The sequence below is a fragment of the Conger conger genome, chromosome 3 (assembly GCF_963514075.1).
Source record: "Conger conger chromosome 3, fConCon1.1, whole genome shotgun sequence".
NCBI classification, from domain to species: Eukaryota; Metazoa; Chordata; class Actinopteri; order Anguilliformes; family Congridae; genus Conger; species Conger conger.
Genome location: NC_083762.1, coordinates 26,317,773 through 26,335,895, shown reverse-complemented (window position 1 = coordinate 26,335,895; position 18,123 = coordinate 26,317,773). Strand labels below are relative to the sequence as shown.

At 40.7% G+C, this 18,123-nt stretch overlaps 1 protein-coding gene across 1 annotated transcript in view; it reads left to right on the top strand.

Annotated features, from left to right (window-relative positions):
- Positions 1-6,445: 6,445 nt before the first annotated feature.
- Positions 6,446-18,123, top strand: part of klhl4 (kelch-like family member 4) — a 117,460-nt gene continuing 105,782 nt past the window's right edge. Inside the window, exon 1 of the mRNA XM_061236710.1 lies at positions 6,446-6,574. The gene's annotated coding sequence lies outside the window, so the exon portion shown is untranslated. The remainder of the gene's footprint in view (positions 6,575-18,123) is intronic.

The window sequence follows — 18,123 nt, the reverse complement described above, 5'->3', positions numbered from 1 at the left end:
TACTGTCTGTTCTGGCTCCACGGTGGTGGAACGAACTCCCCGTTGACGTCAGAACTATAGAATCTCTCCCCACCTTCAAGCGCAAGCTGAAGACGCACCTCTTCAAGCAGCACCTCTCCCCATCCCTCCCTACCTCCCTGTGAACCTTAATTGTTGTCTCTGTGACTTGCTTTGTGTATCGGTATTTTTACTTGGCTAGGTAAGCAGTGTTTGGATAGTTAACTTTGGTGACTTTTGCTCTGTTTGTTTGTTTGTTTGTTTGTTTGTTAAAAAAAAAAAAAAAAAAAAAAAATGGCCCTTGTCCTTATCTTTGTTGTACAGGTAGCAGTTGAAATTGTACTTACCTCTAGGGTCTTTCAGCGAACTTATCCCTGGTTATGGGTATGCACTTTGTTGTACGTCGCTCTGGATAAGAGTGTCTGCCAAATGCCAATAATGTAATGTAATGTAATGTAATGGAGCCCCGCCTGTGACAGTGGCTTTTGCTATTGCTACTGGTGGGCAGGCATTCAGCCTTTGCTTCATATGCACTGTCAGGAACATCGTGAATAGGTGTCCATAACACCAGGCTTAAGGTGATATATTCCCAACACAGGCAAGTAGTGAGGTTTTGGTCTGTTTCTCTATAATTATCGGTCCAATTCGCATTAAACTTCTGCATGAAGCGACAGCCGATCAATGAAAGCCGTAGGACCCGACTGCCATTTTTAATAATGTGCTCATGCATTCCGCTATCGGTACACAAGTTTTCAATACGACCTTATTCCTAAATGCCATCGCGGAACTAAAATAATTATTTATGCGCAAATGTATGTGTGATCGGAACCAGACTAACAAATGTATCAAACATGCGGATTTATCAAACACACATAGACACAGCTTTTTTTTTTATCCCCGTGTGTATGTTGATAAATTCCAAGTAATCGTACATCAAAAGCGCTTTCATGAAATTTGTGATTTGAATAAATTGAAGGCTCTATATAAGGGGCTTGGAATTTCAGCTATTCAAAGAGATCTGAAAAAACACCAAAGGAGAAAGCTTCTCTGAAGCAGAGACTGAAGTTCTGTTAATGGAAGTACAAGACAAAAACATATTTCATTCTGTAGTGTAAGCAGTGGATTATGAAAAATGGCCTTAAGGGGTTCATTTAGTTAATCTCAGTCTAAAGGAACTCTATTGTGTCATTCCACCACTTCCTGTTTCAACTGAGTATAAGAATGAGGTAACAAGCATGCAAAATCCCTTTGTCAAGCATGGAAAAAGCCAAATAACTGCCAATTCAGAAAACACAGATGGTAATTGACCATCGCAAGTCCGGTAATGGGTACAAAAGAATTTGCCAGGAGGAGGATGCAAGTGCATATTATCCCCATGGATGATAAGGAAGATGGCCAGGGAGGCCATAAATAATCCAAGGATGGAAGTTTAAGAATTGTCTTGGGGTCACCAAGTGTAAAAAAAAAACATAAAATTGCACCTCCATACCAGCAAACTCTTTGAAAGGGTATAAAGAAAGTCCTTACTGAGCACAATAAACAAAACCAAGTATCTTGAGTTTGCCAAACCTCGTTGGAATTATGACTGGAATAGAGTGCTATGGTCAGATGAGACCACGGAGTCTGGAGGTGTTCTCCTCCCACTCCGTGCTCCAATTGTAGTCCGCCCATCGTGCCGCACTGATGTTAAGATCTCTACATTGCTGCAGGAGTTCCTGTGCGGCAGGCACAAATGGGTGTCTCGACTTGAGGCGCCGGGGAGGCTCAGCTGTTACAGCGAGCCTTTCATGGAGCAGATGGTGTGGCCCCAGCGCGGCGAAGCCCAGCGGGCTGGATGCCTGCAAGGATGGGAAGGTTGTCCACAGGGGTGGAACGCAGGCATCCTGTCACAATGCGCAAGGCTTTGTTGATAGGCGTATCGACGAGGCGAGTGTGGGCACTGCGACAGCATGCTGGTGCACAGTATTCACTAGTTGAGTACACGAGAGCCAGGGCTGCCGTACGCAATGTTCTTCCGGCGGCGCCCCAGCCTGACCCGGCTAGTCGCCTCATCAATGCCACTCGAGATGTTAGTTTCTTGCGCAGTGACTCAAGGTGTCGGCGAAACGTGAGCGACCTGTCCAATGTCACGCCGAGGTAGGTTGGCTTGGCGCAGCATGGCAGGGGTATTCCGCTGATATGTACTCGGAGCTCACGTTTGGCCTCCCTGTTGTTAAGATGGAAGGCCGCCGACACCGTCTTTGCCTCGCTGAGCTTCAATCTCCATTTCTGGAGGTAGGCCGCTAGTGTCTGCATGTCCTGGCTCAGAGTCCCCTCCACAGACTGCCAGCGGAGTATACCAGGGCGAGGTCGTCTGCATAAGCATACTTCCGCGAGACTGTGTTAGGCAAGTCATAGGTGTAGATGTTATATAGGAGGGGGGCCAGGACGGATCCCTGGGGGACGCCGTTTTTGAGGCGTCGTAACCTGCTTCGCTGTCCGCTACCGGTGGTGAGGGTAAAGCTGCGATTTTCGGACAAGCTCCATGATCATGCTGACCATGTGCCTGTCCGGCAGCAGGCGGAGCAGCTTACAGGTGAGGCCGCGGTGCCATACAGTATCGAAGGCTGCCGTCAGATCTATAAAGACGGCCCGGCCTTCTTCTTGGCCGAAAAGCTATCCTCGATGTCTTGAGTCATCAGTGTGACTTGATCTACGGTCGATCTCCCGGGTCGGAACCCTGCCTGCTCCCGGGGGAGCAGCGGGTCAACGATCGGCTCGACTCGACCGTAGATAAGACGCTCGAGGATCTTGAAGGGGATACAGAGAAGAGAGATCGGACGATAACTCTTAGGGTCCCCTTCAGGCTTATTCGGCTTAGGGATTGCGACTACTAGGGCTCTTCTCCAGATTTTGGGGATCTTGAGTTGGCGCAAGCAGGAAGAAAGGTGCGGCATGGAGTATAAGCTCCGGGCAGATAGAATCAGGACCCGGAGATTTTCCTGACTTTAGGTGCTGAAGGGCGGCAGCAAATTCCTCCGGTGTGAAATCACCGGAGATATTGTCACTGCTCGATGTTGGGACCCTCCAGAGGTCAGACACTTCTTTTGCCACGAGTCGTGATGGCTCGCGGTCTTTACCCTCGTATACCCAATTTCTCATGAATTGTGATGCAATTTTATCTGCAGAAATGGGGCAATATGCCACAGAAGTCCCGATATGCCTCATCCACGTTGTTGGTATTGGGCGATGGGAGATGCCTCGTGGATTTGTTGGTAAGGAGGCGGAAACGTTTCCAGTTGGCCTTTCGGAAATTCCATCACTTCACCGGCTCGCTCGGGACTGAGTCCACGAGTTTAGGCACGGTTATCAGCGATGGTCGGTGTTGGGACCGCGGGAACTTTCCGAGTACGTGTCGGTCGGGGAGCCGATTATCTGCACCGACACTCGCAAATGCCAGGTCAGGATTTGTCCCGGTATTCCAGCGACCGGAGATAAAACTGTCTGTCTATCATATAACAGGGCCAGGCTGTTATTAGCTGCCCAAGCAGCCAGGTTCTCTCCGTCAGATGTACTGGTGCTGTACCCCCAGTGCTCATGCTGGCAGTTGAAGAGACAGGGGTGGGAGAAAACCGGGACAGACGCTAGTGTGAATTGCGAGGGGGGAGGTTTGTAGACGTTGATGATTTTGAAACCGGCAACGTCCACGCACAACCACTCAATCTCCGAGTCAGTCGGAGATTGGTCGGTAAGAGTCCAGCTCAACCTTTCGTGGACAAACGTAGCGAGGCCATGCTTCCTGCTCAGGATGGACCCAGCTAGAGCGAAGTTGGGTAGCGCTAGCTTGTCTGCTAATATGCAGTGGGTCTCCTGGAGGAGGATGACGAGGGCCTTGGTGGTATAGGCCAGCTGCTCGATGACGCTGATCTTGCTGGCGGTGAGTCCTTCGGTGTTCAGCTGCAGTATTCTGGGTTGGAAGCCAGCAGAGCAAGCACCGCCGGCTCTGCCCCCCGACTGCAGCCGAACACCAGCCCGGGTGAGGGCCCTTTGGTGGCAGACTTTGTTTCCAAACTTGCGGGGGGCACCACGAGAAGGTGTCTGCCATGCCCCCCAGTTAACAGTTGTCAATGTCAGTTGTCAATGTCAACAGTTAGAACACCTCATTGACCAACATGTAAAATATGTTTAGTTGATTTAATTTGGTAATTATTATCAAAGATATGAATTATCAATTATATCGCCAAATTCAGTGATAGGCAGAGCAACCTGTTGGATCAACCTTCATCAAAATGCACAACTTGCAACATGAAAATCAGTGAAAGTCAAGAGATTTATATAGTTATACAAGATAGTCTAATCTACAGGCGTTGATCTGGTTCATCTATCTTAAAGCAATGAAGGTTGGAAATTAATGGAAGACCAAACCAAACCCCAGCTTGTTTCCTCCCAAAAGGCTCAAGACCTGAAAACATTCCCAAAAGACCAGTGATGAATAAGTAGAACGCCAGACCAAGGTGCAGAACTTAGATGTTAACTTCCAATTCTAACCAAAAAAGTACAAAGCCAGGTCTGTTGTTCAGTTTGGGATCGTATAGAAGGATGTCAGCATGAGGTCTGCCAGGCCACCCCCATTGAGACAGGCATATACATGCAGGCACACAGACACATATGTGCACACACAGACCAGGCCTGGTCTTTTGAATTCTATATGGCAATGGTGAATTAGGAATTAGTTCCCTGTCACGCTTATGTCAATAACCGCAAATAGGCATATGGTTTGTTAGCTATGTCAACACTGATGCAGCAATGACATTACTGTATCAAGTGAAATGACAAGCTTAATATGTACAGCTCTGTTAATGTATTTGTACATCATAAATTCATGTTAGCAACAATTGATATTGAAATGAAAAAGTCAGTTAATGTATTTGTTAATGGTTAACTAATTAGAAGTTCATCCTATGGTTTGCTAATATATAAATACCATGTAGGTTAGTTGTTAACAAATGCATTAACTACTAAGTTAATTTAATGCCTAATTGATGTATTTTTCATCATGAATTCATGTTAACAATTACATTAGTTAATGCCAATGTTTATTTTCAAACAGTTACAGACGTTTTCAAGAAAATAAATCAGAATATACACTTCAGTGAACACTTTATTAGGTATTTATTATACTTTTTTTAGACTTACTGGTCTTCTGCTGCTGTAGCCTATTGACTTAGAGGTTTGACGTGTTGTTTGTTCAGAGATGCTCTTCTCCATACCACTATTGTAATGCATGGTTATTTGCATTACTGTTACCTTCCTGTTAGCTTTGACCAGTCTGGCCCTTTCTGAGATACTGAAACCACCCTGTCTGGCTCCAATAATCATTCCACGGTCAAAGCCACTTAGATCAAATTTCTTACCCATTCTGACATTTGGTCTGAGTAATTGCTTAACCTCTTGACCATGTCTGCCTGCTTTTATGCATTTAGTTGCTGCCACATGTTTGGCTGATTAAATATTTGCATTAACAAGCTGGTGTAGAGGTTTACCTAATAAAGTGGTCACTGAGTGTATGTCATTGATGTTGGCGTAACACACCATATGCCTATTTCAGGTTATTGATATAGACACACATGAATGCTTATGTGGTGCTTATGAATGTGCTACGTAGTGCTTGAGTTATATAATTCTTATGTAGGATTCGAGAAACACAAAAGGTTCTGCAGACATTTGGACAATAACCACAACATACAGCATCTGAAATGAGAATGGAAAAGCTGAAAAAACACTGAAGAATGTCCTATAATGATGATTTTTGTTGTTTGAGAAATCTGATATTCACCATTCAATAAGGATCTAGCCTTATTGATATTATCTATAAAAACCCATTGTCCACTATTCCAAAGTAATTTAACAGTATAATAATTACAAAAGCAAAAATGTTATGGTTGTTCATTTCTCGAGCCAGCTGACATAGTAACCTGATTAATCCAAATTATTAGATCATTCTCTCTAGAATTTAGAGGGCTTCTCTGAAGGATCAATGCAGAAAATATTCTCAAGAGCTACAAAAGCTGTACAAAAAAAAACTAAATTTAAAATAAAGCATAGGCAAATAAAGACAGAATGATAAAAAAAATTATAATCATTTTTAACTTACAATCCATGCAGCTGTAATTGCAGCTGTAAGTGTTTGAATTAAAACAATTCAAGGCTAAAAAAATGCATTCTTGAGAACTGAACCTGCATACACAGAGAAAGAAAGTTAGCAGCACCTTTTCCATGTGTTAAAAAAGAACAGAAAGCCAGGAACTCAGGAAATGGTCTCTGTGCTCCTCGTTGTTTCAGCATAGCTGTTGAAGGAAGTGCAGTGGAAAACATTTATCAGGAATTTCCTTTCTGAGAGGAAAGTGGAATTTTCTTTTTTGTTTTTCTATGCAAATGTTTGTCAGCAGAACAGGGGCAAGAGGGAGAAAGAAGGAAATGTGCCACATTCATTGTACTCCATTGAAATAACTCTGAATGATCCTTGGCCATATACATCAGCATTAGAAGGCAGGGAACTGGGAGGGAGCTCATTTAAACCTACAGGACTGCGGTGGAGGTAAGATTGCCTTCTCATTTGAGACCATTTGACAATTTGAATGAAGCTTAGAGAATACAGAGCCAGTATTTGGGGTGGAGTGGGTGGGGGTCTTTCCTGTGAAAAAAAATTTGTCCATTGTTTTTGCTATGGCAAGCTTTGGTACTTTCTGTTATGGCAGGCAATTGTAATGCTTTCCATGTCTTTCTTTACTTTAAATTGCTGTTACAAATACATAAAATTCCCATATATTTATTGATTTTGAGTTTAAGATTGAGAAATATCTTCAGACTATATCTGTACACTTGCTTTTGAGTAACTGCACATTTTGCTGCCTCAGTTAATATAGTCAAGCTCTTGTGAATGCAAAACAGTGAAACAAACTAAATAAATGATATACTATAGTTATTGGCAAGTATGTATTTGATAGGATAAGTGCATCTTGAAGGTTTACTTCACATTCTTATGTCACATAATTCAAACATGGAATACTGATAAAAGCGTACAGCTCCGTCAGAAATGATGCATGCATGTGAACATTATCCATTAGCAGAGAGACCCTGTCCATTGTAATCTGATATGCTTTCAGGGCACTGATCTCCCAACTCATCTCCCAAAAAATGATAATTAGATGTGATTTGAAAGAAAATCCACTTAAAGGCTAAAGGCTTCTTGAATTTTGAGCTGAGAGTTATGATATGCAGTGCAAGGTACAAATACATTGACCTTATTGACCTCATATGTCAATACGTGATAGACCATTTAATGGGAAAAAATGAAGCTTATGCTCTTTAACAAGTATTATTGAGAGAGCGTTACTTCAGAGACAGTGAAGAGAGAGCACATGTTTCTGTTGACTTGATCCAACATTTCCAACTGTTCAATAATTTTTGGCCCCTAAAAATGTATAAAAAGGATGTATTTTTTACACAGATCACCCATTATAGATGTAAATACCCTCAAGTCAAAGGTGACAGTCTGCACTTTTTTTAGCTATCAATTAAACCATTAAATATGCAACATTTACTATAAGTTAATACGACGTTGCATCGCATTGAGCAACACTGACTTCAGACACCAACGCCTTCCTTTATGACTGTAGGTATGTTAGCTAAAGTTACTGCTAACTCACTGATCTACTAAGCCATTACTAAGTCTTATTAGTGCTCTGCAAACCGGAAAATACAGAAATGTAACATTGCCTTTCCAATTGTCAGAAGCATCTTCTTATCCTTTAACTTAATATGTCATCTCACTGCTTCATGTTACCCAGCCCGCACTAAAAACTGGTAGGCATCAGTAGCCTGCTTTTAAAGACTTTAAGGATCCATTTACTATTAGAAGATGGGCTGAGCAGTCAGCGTTTTCCCTAGTGATGAAAAGCAAACAAGCAAAATAAGATGTGAGTCAATAACAGCATTTATTTAGAGATGGAGAATATAAACACAGGAATATCTCTTTTTTTAAGATTAAGCCTAACAACAAAATATTTAGGCTACAGATATTTGTGTTTATTAATACTTAGGCTAGTCTACACAGCCTGCATTCCTAGCATGAAAAAGAAAGCACTTAATTTGAATTAAAAGTAAAAAATGAAATGGCATGCTCTAGATAGCTTGCTCAAAATGAATATTAAAAATCACTCCTATGTTTTTAAAAATATTATTAGCCTGGGTGGAAAAAAAATACTTTGATCAGAACAAGAGCTAGGCTACATGATTTGTCATTGTCATCCCACTAATGCCGCTATTTCACCTGGCTCCTGCAACAAGTGTCATAAATAAAAGTATGAATGACATACAATAACTGTGTTATTATTTTGAGTTGGCATATTATGGCGGTCCATGATCACAATTTAAATTACACCATCAACAAAAGCTAATGCCTATACCCCAGCTGCTCACAGCACTTCATGGCATGATGCCACTGATGACCTGCGAACCAAGTGGAAACACTGGATCATGCAAATTATCCTAAATATTGTTAAAAGAAGAATCGGGAGTCCGGAGTTGGTAAAAGATAGGTAAGATTGGTAAAAGATAGAGAAGCAAATTACAGTTTTGTGTTCCATTTGGTGCCTCTGCCCTGGGAGATCTGCCGGGCAGTGGGATAATTTTTGTTATTTCCACAGTAATTACTTGTTGTTCGCACTACCACCACCAGATAGCATATATTAGCGCATGCCTCTATGACTATCTATTCTTTTCATTGTCATACATTGAATGTGACGGTGATATATATATTTTTTCTTTTTGACAAACCAAAGTTGCACTGTTCAGAACATAGTGAGCTAACTTGGTGTTCAGAACACAGTGAGTTTACGTGCCAAATGTAATCAGGCATACAGTGGATTGGGATTTTTCCGATCCCCCGCTTTAAAGACTAAATAGACCGGACAGATTCTGAGACTTAAAAGGGGGGATAACCCAGATCTACTAAACTGGGGACCAGCTGGCAACCAACGGCACACGGCCGGGTTTGCGGAGGACACTTTCTTTCGTGTGAGTTAAGTAATACAGCTTGCTAGCTAACGTTAGCTACAACATTACAGGAGTGCTGACAGCTAACGTTAGATTCGCTAGCTAGACCACATTGTAGAATTCATATGAATAAAACTATTTCGGTCAGTTTTCACAAGTTATTTTTATATTCCAACGTTGACTTTACATGATCGTACCTTAGTTAAATGACACGGAGAACACTGCTTCCTATTAGGGTTGCCACACGTTCTGGTTCTGGTTCAGGGCGGTCTTCTTTTTAATTGGTATCAGAAATACGAAAGTTTACCTTATCACCCAGCAACTGCTGCAGTTAAATGTGCTGTCAGTCTGCCGCCTGCATTCACTTCAACGACCTCACTGTGGGAAAATTCAGCTAGCTACTAGCCTAGAGGTAATCGCCAAATACTTATTTTGTCAGTTTTATAAAATGGGGGTAGAGACAGACGAGGAGGACAAGAGAACAAAATCAGACAAGCAACCTGCAGCAAAAAAACTAAACAAAAAAAAAAAGCTGAAAACAGCGGCAGAGTTCGCAAATACCTGTAAAAGAGCTTGTCCAGAAGTGCAAGTACACAACAAGCTCAACATTTTGATTCAGTTATACTTTATAAACAACATTTTAATTGCTTAACTGACATAACGTATGTAATTTTAAACCTTCGTGAGCTATCCAGCTAAATTGCTTGTCGGATTGCTTTACGGATCACGTAATCGCGACATCTTTCTGCCTTCACAGTGCATCTCAATCGCATGCTGTGAACACACATTACATTACATTACATTATTGTCATTTGCCAGACGCTCTTATCCAGAGCGACGTACAGTTGATTAGACTAAGCAGGAGACAATCCTCCCCTGGAGCAATGCAGGGTTAAGGGCCTTGCTCAAGGGCCCAACAGCTGTGCGGATCTTATTGTGGCTACACCGGGATTAGAACCACCGACCTTGCGTGTCCCAGTCATTTACCTTAACCACTACGCTACAGGCTGCCCTAATTGTCCACCTCCAAAACACCTCCAAAATTGTTGTTTTTTAAAGGACAGGTTACTAATCAGGCAACGGGGCATCAAGTCAACTGATTAGCGTTTCGGACACAGCACAGGTGACGGAAACTCATCAATGCCGGAGCAGCTGGAAATGCATAATGCAATGCTTCCAAGCGGACCACGTCGCCACGCCGCATAGTTACATTTCTGGGGAGATGCACGTCAGGCTACGCCGTAGGGTACGACGTAGGGTATTCATCCACACCGTAGCCTCCGCATCAGCTCAACGCAGAAGTATAAATCAGGCTTTAGTTCTTGGTAGCCTGGTCGGCTAGTTTAGGCTGAGTGTACTGTAGTGTGGGTGATGGATTGACGTCACCCGATAGCATGCACGCGGCAGTTTTGTCCCAAAGTTGTTTTTTTTTAAAACATACCAATAATTCATGCGAGCCCAGCGTATTGAATGGGGTGTATTGCCTCCATTGCCTGTGCGTAGTCGCTGATCACACACGTGTTTGTGATTGTTATTTGAGTGATTTTTATAGGCATTATTTTATTTATGTAACAAACTGTGACGCATGTGTTGCTGAAGAGTATGTGCTTCAGGAAAACGTGGGTGTGTGTTTGAAGAGGCGAGTGTGATGGCAACGTGGAAGGTGGTTATGATACGAACAGGCAAGCGGTTCAGCCAAAAGTGTTCCTTGTAAAATTGTTGTTAATATAGACGTTTTCGGTTTTTAATTAATGTTATGATTAACCAGATAAAGATTGAATAGAGATTTACCTGCAAAGCTGTAGTAGTTGTGCTTCAGGTGAAAGTAAATAAAATGTTTTAGATTCTGTCGAAATACTATTCTTATCTATTCTTTATCAATTCCAATCTGTCCCTTACCCCAGAAGCCTATTCATGTTCACACAAATAAAATTAATTGCCCTAATGTCCTCTCGTGCTTGGCTGCTCCCAATCAAGTGATTGATTATTAAAATAACACAGTACCCTGTTTTTGCTCTATTCCACGCCCCAAATGACCAAGCCAGTCCCAAGTCCACATATTTGTACGGGTTTAGCTAAATTCTTGTAGCCACAGAAATGTATCAATAAAAACCAAAATCAAAACTGAATTCCATAAAGGCAGGAAAGAAAACATGCCCTGGCAAGCCTTTTAAAAATACAATTTTCGTTGAGACAGATTTTCAATGTCAAAAATACCTTTTGGATTAGGAATGTCAAGGAAAAAATGTCTGCCTAGTACCACAAAAAAACAAACAGAAAAACCCCCTGCAGATCCTTTATATGTGCATTTTGGGTCAGCGTATTTACAGATCAACTTGTTGGTAAAATCTATACCTGGCCCAGGGGAGTGGAACTTGCACACGCAGTATATATGGGTCATAATAATAAATTGTACCACTGATGAATCTTGGAGTAAAACTTCTCTATGGCAAGAAATTTAAATAGCCTATCACAGGGATTAAAATACTAAATAAAAAAATAAAAAAACAACAATTTTTAAAAGGAGCATCCCTGGCCCCCTTTTCCAGTGTCATGGCAACTATAGAATGCAGGGTGGTTTGCAAAATGCTGAATCTCCAGGATATGTGATGACAAGGACAGTTTTCACCTCATGAAAGACCCGCATAAAAATGTGCCGCCTGCAGGTTTTATGATGTTGGTTTGTGCAAAATATTCTGTGAAAAGTCATATGTCATTATGTCATAAGAGTTGCATAACATCTTCATAGGCACAACACAGTATGTCTCTGTCACATTATGATTTGGTATGCCACTCCATTACATGGTGTGATGTGTAACGTTAGGGATTTTGTTTTCACCTGCACACACTGACTATTCTCCTCATCCCTAAAAAAGCATAACATATCTGCCTGAGAACAAACATGGTGGAGTGGACAGTTGCTTACCGATGGAACTACTTTTCTGACTGCCGCCACAGAGAGTTCAGTTGCTGGCAGCCTGCCTCTCACAAAGTGTGGTGGACATCTACAGTACTGTGCAAAAGTCTTAGGCACCTGTATAACATTCTGTACAGGTAAGATTCATTCAAAAATAATTCAATGAAAGGTCCTAAATAAACATACTACATGTTTGAGTAATTTGACAGAATAGTTCAAGACTGAATCAAATCAATATTTTTTGTGACCACCCTTCAGCGTTAAAACTGCATCACTTCTCTGAGATAGCCAACACTGTCCTGCAGTTCTACAAGACAATCAGCAGGGAGGTTGTTCCAAGCATGTTGGAGAACTTGCCACAGTTCTTCTGCAGACTTTGGTTGGCTCCTTGCTTCTGAAATTGCTTACTGTAATATGTTACTTTTTTAATTAAATACAAAAATGTATATTTGGACATCTCAAATGTGTTCTTGGCGGCACGGATGGTGCAGTGGGTAGCACTGCCGCCTCACAGCAAGGAGGTCCTGGGTTCGAATCCCCGTCGGCCGGGGCCTCTCTGTGCGGAGTTTGCATGTTCTCCCCGTGTCTGCGTGGGTTTCCTCCGGGTACTCCGGTTTCCTCCCACAGTCCAAAGACATGCACGTTAGGCTGATTGGAGAGTCTAAATTGCCCGTAGGTATGAGTGTGTGAGTGAATGGTGTGTGTGCCCTGAGATAGACTGGCGACCTGTCCAGGGTGTATTCCTGCCTTTCGCCCAATGTATGCTGGGATAGGCTCCAGCCCCCCTGCGACCCTGATCAGGATAAGCGGGTTCAGATAATGGATGGATGGATGGAAATGTGTTCTTTTAACACACACAAAAAAACCACATAAATATAACAAAGTCTAGGGTGCCTAAGACTTTTGCACAGTACTGTATGTGGTAACAGCAATGTTAATGATTGGGGGAGCTCACTTTAGGATTGAACAAAACATAAACGTCTTTTCAGCTGTATATAGCTGCAAATAGGCAAAATATTGCTCACACTCTGATAAGTGCTATTAACCTCCGGTAGTTATTTTTTTTGTTACTTTCAGATTTTTTCCTGTGCTGACAAAGATGTGGGATAGCGCCCACGTGGAGCTACTCTAAGTTGTAAAGCAAGTATGCATTCTACTCTATGTTATGTTAGCTTCCCAAAAATAGGTCAATGATCCAATCTACTCACCAGTTTATTTTGTAATGCAAAATCTTCATCTGTGCCTTGTGGAAACACCTGAATTACAACCTACTTAATGTCTTTACAACACTCCACTTTACTATCAATTTTTTATTGTCATCCACAATGAAAGAGCCTTTCAAGAAAACAAAAACGGTGGAACTCCTACACTCACTTTTACTACTAGGAAAGAATCATATATTTAAAAAATAATGCATATCTTGCATTGATGCTAACTATTATTTTGTTAGTAAAACTTATTGTAGCCCTTTAAGGACTAGAAACAAAACGGTTGAAATAAAAGTTATTATAGTCGGCTAATAAAATAACAATGCAGAGAGTGTATTTACACAAAGCTCCTTGCCATTTAAAATATGTCATATATGTTTATTTTTCACCATCCAGCAATATTTCATATTGTGCCATGGTAGCTATATACATCAGTCATCAGTCAAAATATTTAAATAATAAACTATTGCAAATGAATATCTCAATGTTGAAAGTTAAATACAGGTATACCGCCTCCTCCAAAAGTATTGGAACAGCAAGGTTTGTTTTTGCTATGCACTGAAGACAATTGAGTTTGAGGTCAAAAGATGTACGTGAGATGACAGATCCGAATTTCAGCTTTTATTTCCTGGTACTTTTGTATGAGACCATCCAATTTTTAGGCGAGCAAAATTTTCTTTGTTTCTTGTTGCCTTGATTTGTCCTGTTAGATTGATTAGTTAACCAATAAATAGTTCTGAATGTTTACTCTGGATTTAGCCTTGGGTTTTGCCCATGAAGACTGCATAAACCAACATGAAGACCAGAGAACTGCAAGAGAATAGCAAGCCATTTTGAAGCTTAGAAAAGAGGGGAAATTGATTAGAGCCATTACACACGCATTGGGGATAGCTTGTACTGTACAAGAACTTAGAATGTCCTGAAAAAGAAAGAAACTGGCATGCTGAGCAACAGACAACGAACAGGTCGACCAAGGAAAACAACAGCAGAAGCTGTGAAGAAAAACAGTCAGTGACATTCACAAACAATCTCCACAGGGCACGGGTGTATCTCAATCAACTGTTCAAAAAAATCGGAAGGCGAGATTACAATTGGCAAAGAAATACAGAGACGAGCCATAAAAGTTTTATGGACTGATGAGACCAAGATTAACCGCTACCAAATAGATAGAAAGGCCAGAATGTGGAGAAAGAAGGAATCTGATCTTGATCCAAAACATATGAGCTTATCTGTGAAGCATGGTGGAGGAAGTATCATGGCTTGGGCTTGCATGACTCCTTCTGGAGTGGGCTCACTAATCTTTATTGATGATGTAACTCATGATAGTTGCAGGATGAATTCAGAAGTCTATAAAAACATTCTGTCTGCCAACTTCCAGAGAAATTCATCCAAACTAATTGGGAGGACTGGCCAAGTCAATTACCAGACTTTAACCCAATTGAGCATGCATTTCACCTCCTGAAGAGGAGATTAAAGGGAAAACCCGTGAAACAGAAAGAGGCTGCAGTAAAAGCCAGGAAAAGTACCACAAAAGTTTGGTGATGTCAATTGGTCGCAGGTGCAGTTATTGCAAGCAAGGGATATGCTACCAAATATTAAGTGTTATTTACTTTCATTTACTTAAATACTCTCTGTTCCAATACTTTTGCTCACCTAAAAATTAGGTGATCTGATACTAAAGGTGCTATGTTCCAGAGATGAAGTAAGACTGACTTTATGAAAAAAATCCTTGGTTAAAACACACCCAACGTTGTTTTACATGTCACACCGTGCGCTTTTCATTCACAACCATAGCAACACTCTACACTGTCTTTCTTGTAGCATAGCTATTGTTTTAGTTCCGCATGTTGTGATCTTTGGGTTTAAATAATTTAGCAACTTGCAAACTTAGAATAGCATCACAAAAGTGCAAAATGTCCTATTTTGTTGACTGGGACGTTGGCTTGCATTTCAAGTGGTATTTAAATTGAATTTCAAAAAGCTATGCAAGCTAACTAGAGCACCACTATCATAAAGTACAATAACGTTAGAACAAGTTCTTCAGGTTGGCTTTTCCCCTTCCTCTTCCATTTTAATTGTCAATGTAGATCACAGAAGCAGCTGCATTTTCAATAAGACAGTCATCAAATGGGGTTTTGATCTGGAGCAATGAGCAAAGGGTTGCATTATTTTAAAAACTTTTGAGTATGATCTTTAAGATTGATATGCAAGAAGGATAGCAAGTTTTGAATGTTAGGTGATGTTACTGTAGTATTTGCGTGGACATTGATTGTTATTCCAGTGTCATACAAATATGAACTGTGTGTACTTTAGCTTGTTTGTAATAGATGTTGGCATTACAAGCTGTAGAACTCAAGTTTGGCATGTACTGTAGTTGAATTTGGTTCTGAATGCATTGGTTAATGACATTCCTTAGGATTCTAGCTTGGTTTTCCGATAGCATAATGTATATGTAGCCACAAAATCATAGATCCTGATTTCTTGCAGAAGAATATCTTTTTTTAAATGATTAAAGTAAATGCTTTAATTTAAAAAGTAAAAAGTAATAGTATATTAATAAATACCAATTATTAGGTTTCAACACTAATTCCGTTTGCAAATAAAGTTATATTTATTATTAAGTCGCATATGCAGATTAAGCCTAGTCCTAGGCTAAATTCAACTGGAGATTCTCCATACGAAGTTGCGTTAAACTTAGTCTGTGTCCATGTAACAGGCCCCTAGTTTGTTATTTACCCTCATCTTATATTACAGCCCATGGTAGTGTTTACATTATGTCACATGAGTCACACAGAGTTTTTGAAAATAGAATGGTTATTTATTTTATCTTATTTATTGATATATCAATGAACTACCACACAAAACCTGAGGTTTTGGTAAAGCCTTTCCCCAGACAGCTTGAGAAAGGCTTTGCCAAAATGTTGGCTCAGGTGTTGTGTTTAATTTGCACTTTGTTGTACGTCGCTCTGGATAAGAGCGTCTGCCAAATGCCATTAATGTAACGTAACATAAGTGCTAAAAAAAATTCCCAATAAGAAATGTGCAATGACATATGACTGGAAATTAATATTTCTAAATGTTAATTTTTTTCACAGAAATTTTTTTTCGGTTTAATGTAACACTGATAAAAGACTACATCTCATTACAATTATATTTGCAGGGATTATATTCTGGGCAGCATCCTTCAAACCAGGTAGGTATTAAAGTTTCAGGGTATTTTTTAATTTAGGCTCTATTCTGATATTTTAAAATGTGTGATTCATAAGGAGACTTTTTCAAAAATGATTAGTATCATGAATAAATGAAGAATTTAACCTCTGGCTAAAAAAGCTATCAATAGAGAGAGTTATTTTATTTTTTTTCGATAAAAGATGTTTTTCTTTGTAGCATGGTTCATCAGAGGTGACAAGTCGTTGCATCTGACAAGTTTATGACAGCTGACCAAGCACAAGATGTTCCTGCCTGTGTTGGTTTGCATACAAATTGCCAGTTGGTGTCACAAGCACTCACTCTGTTGTGGGAACAGCCATAAGGTTAATTAAATATTTAATGGCTTTCCCTGCGAAGGACCTTTTAATTTTTCACTTTGTTCACTGCAGTTTAAAGAAATTCAGACTGAGAGCTGCTTTGGAAATCTGTGTGTGCCTTTGATCTGATGGGATAGAGGGCTACATCTGAATGAGTTATGCCACACTCATCACCTTCTGTAAAACTCTCAGCCCCTGCTTGAGATTGTAATGCCGTACCTTCCACACCTGTTAGGCAGAGCATGTCAGCCAATATTTCTTCCTGCTTTGATCGTGCACTTTTCAATGGATGGGAAATGCACTGCCTGTTGTAACAGGAACACTCTCTGCTGTCATGCTGTGAGTAATGTCACCAGTTCACAACATCATTCAATCAACGTAAATTAATGGATTGTTTGTTTGTTTGGCAGTGATGGTGCTTTTATTTCTCAGTTGGAATCATGTTTTTATAACCATATTGGTTATTAAAGAGCATCACAAGTCGTGGCAATACTAACTGGATTTTGATTTCTGAATTTACCCAAATTCAGACATTATTATTATTGTTATTATTATAGTTCACAAACACAGTTTGGCAAGTTCACATGGTTTCCAGGTGCAGTCTAATTACTGACCAATCATCTCTTATTGGTTGGCGGGCTCTACCCTACTTAAGACTCATTGTCCCTCTGCTCTGTGCTTGAGTGTTACATTGTGTTTCAAACACTGAGCCAGGTAGAGGTAGCCTTCAAAGCTGGTATTTCATTCGAGACATAAAGTGTGTTACCTCGTATTCAGGTAACCGTATCAGGTTTTCTTTATCATTTTTCTTTCATCTATTAAGTCAAAATAGGTACAATTTTAGTTGGCATTTCGCCAAGGAGTTTCTGTCCTGTTTTTCCGTTTTCCCCTTTCTCCTCTAGTGGTTCTCCTAGATTATATTGGGGAGGACCCTAGATTATTTTAGTGGTTGTCACAAGTTCTGTGGGTAACTTGAAGATTCCCCATTCGGTCATGTCTGGTCCTCCGTCCCCGCTTCCTTACAGATTGGAGAGTCTAAATTGCCCATGGGTATCAGTGTGTGAGTGAATGGTGTGTGTGCCCTGCGATGGACTGGCGACCTGTCCAGGGTGTATTCCTACCTTTCGCCTAGTGTATGCTGGGATAGGCTCCAGCCCCCCTGCGACCCTGTTCAGGATAAGCGGGTTAAGATAATGGATGGATGGATGTTTCTTTTTGTTTGGAATATTCTTCCAAAAGTTTTTTTTTTTTTTTTCTCCTCTGACCAATTTGAATTTTGAATTTGAATTTGACGTTCAAATGTCCGTTTGACGTTAGATGATCCATTAAAGTCAATCTGTTTCACGTGTAGCGCCCACTGAACTCTATGATAGTCCCTCCTCAACACGGAACATCTAATCCATTTCCATGGTAACTGGAGATTTCTGTTTTTACTGTA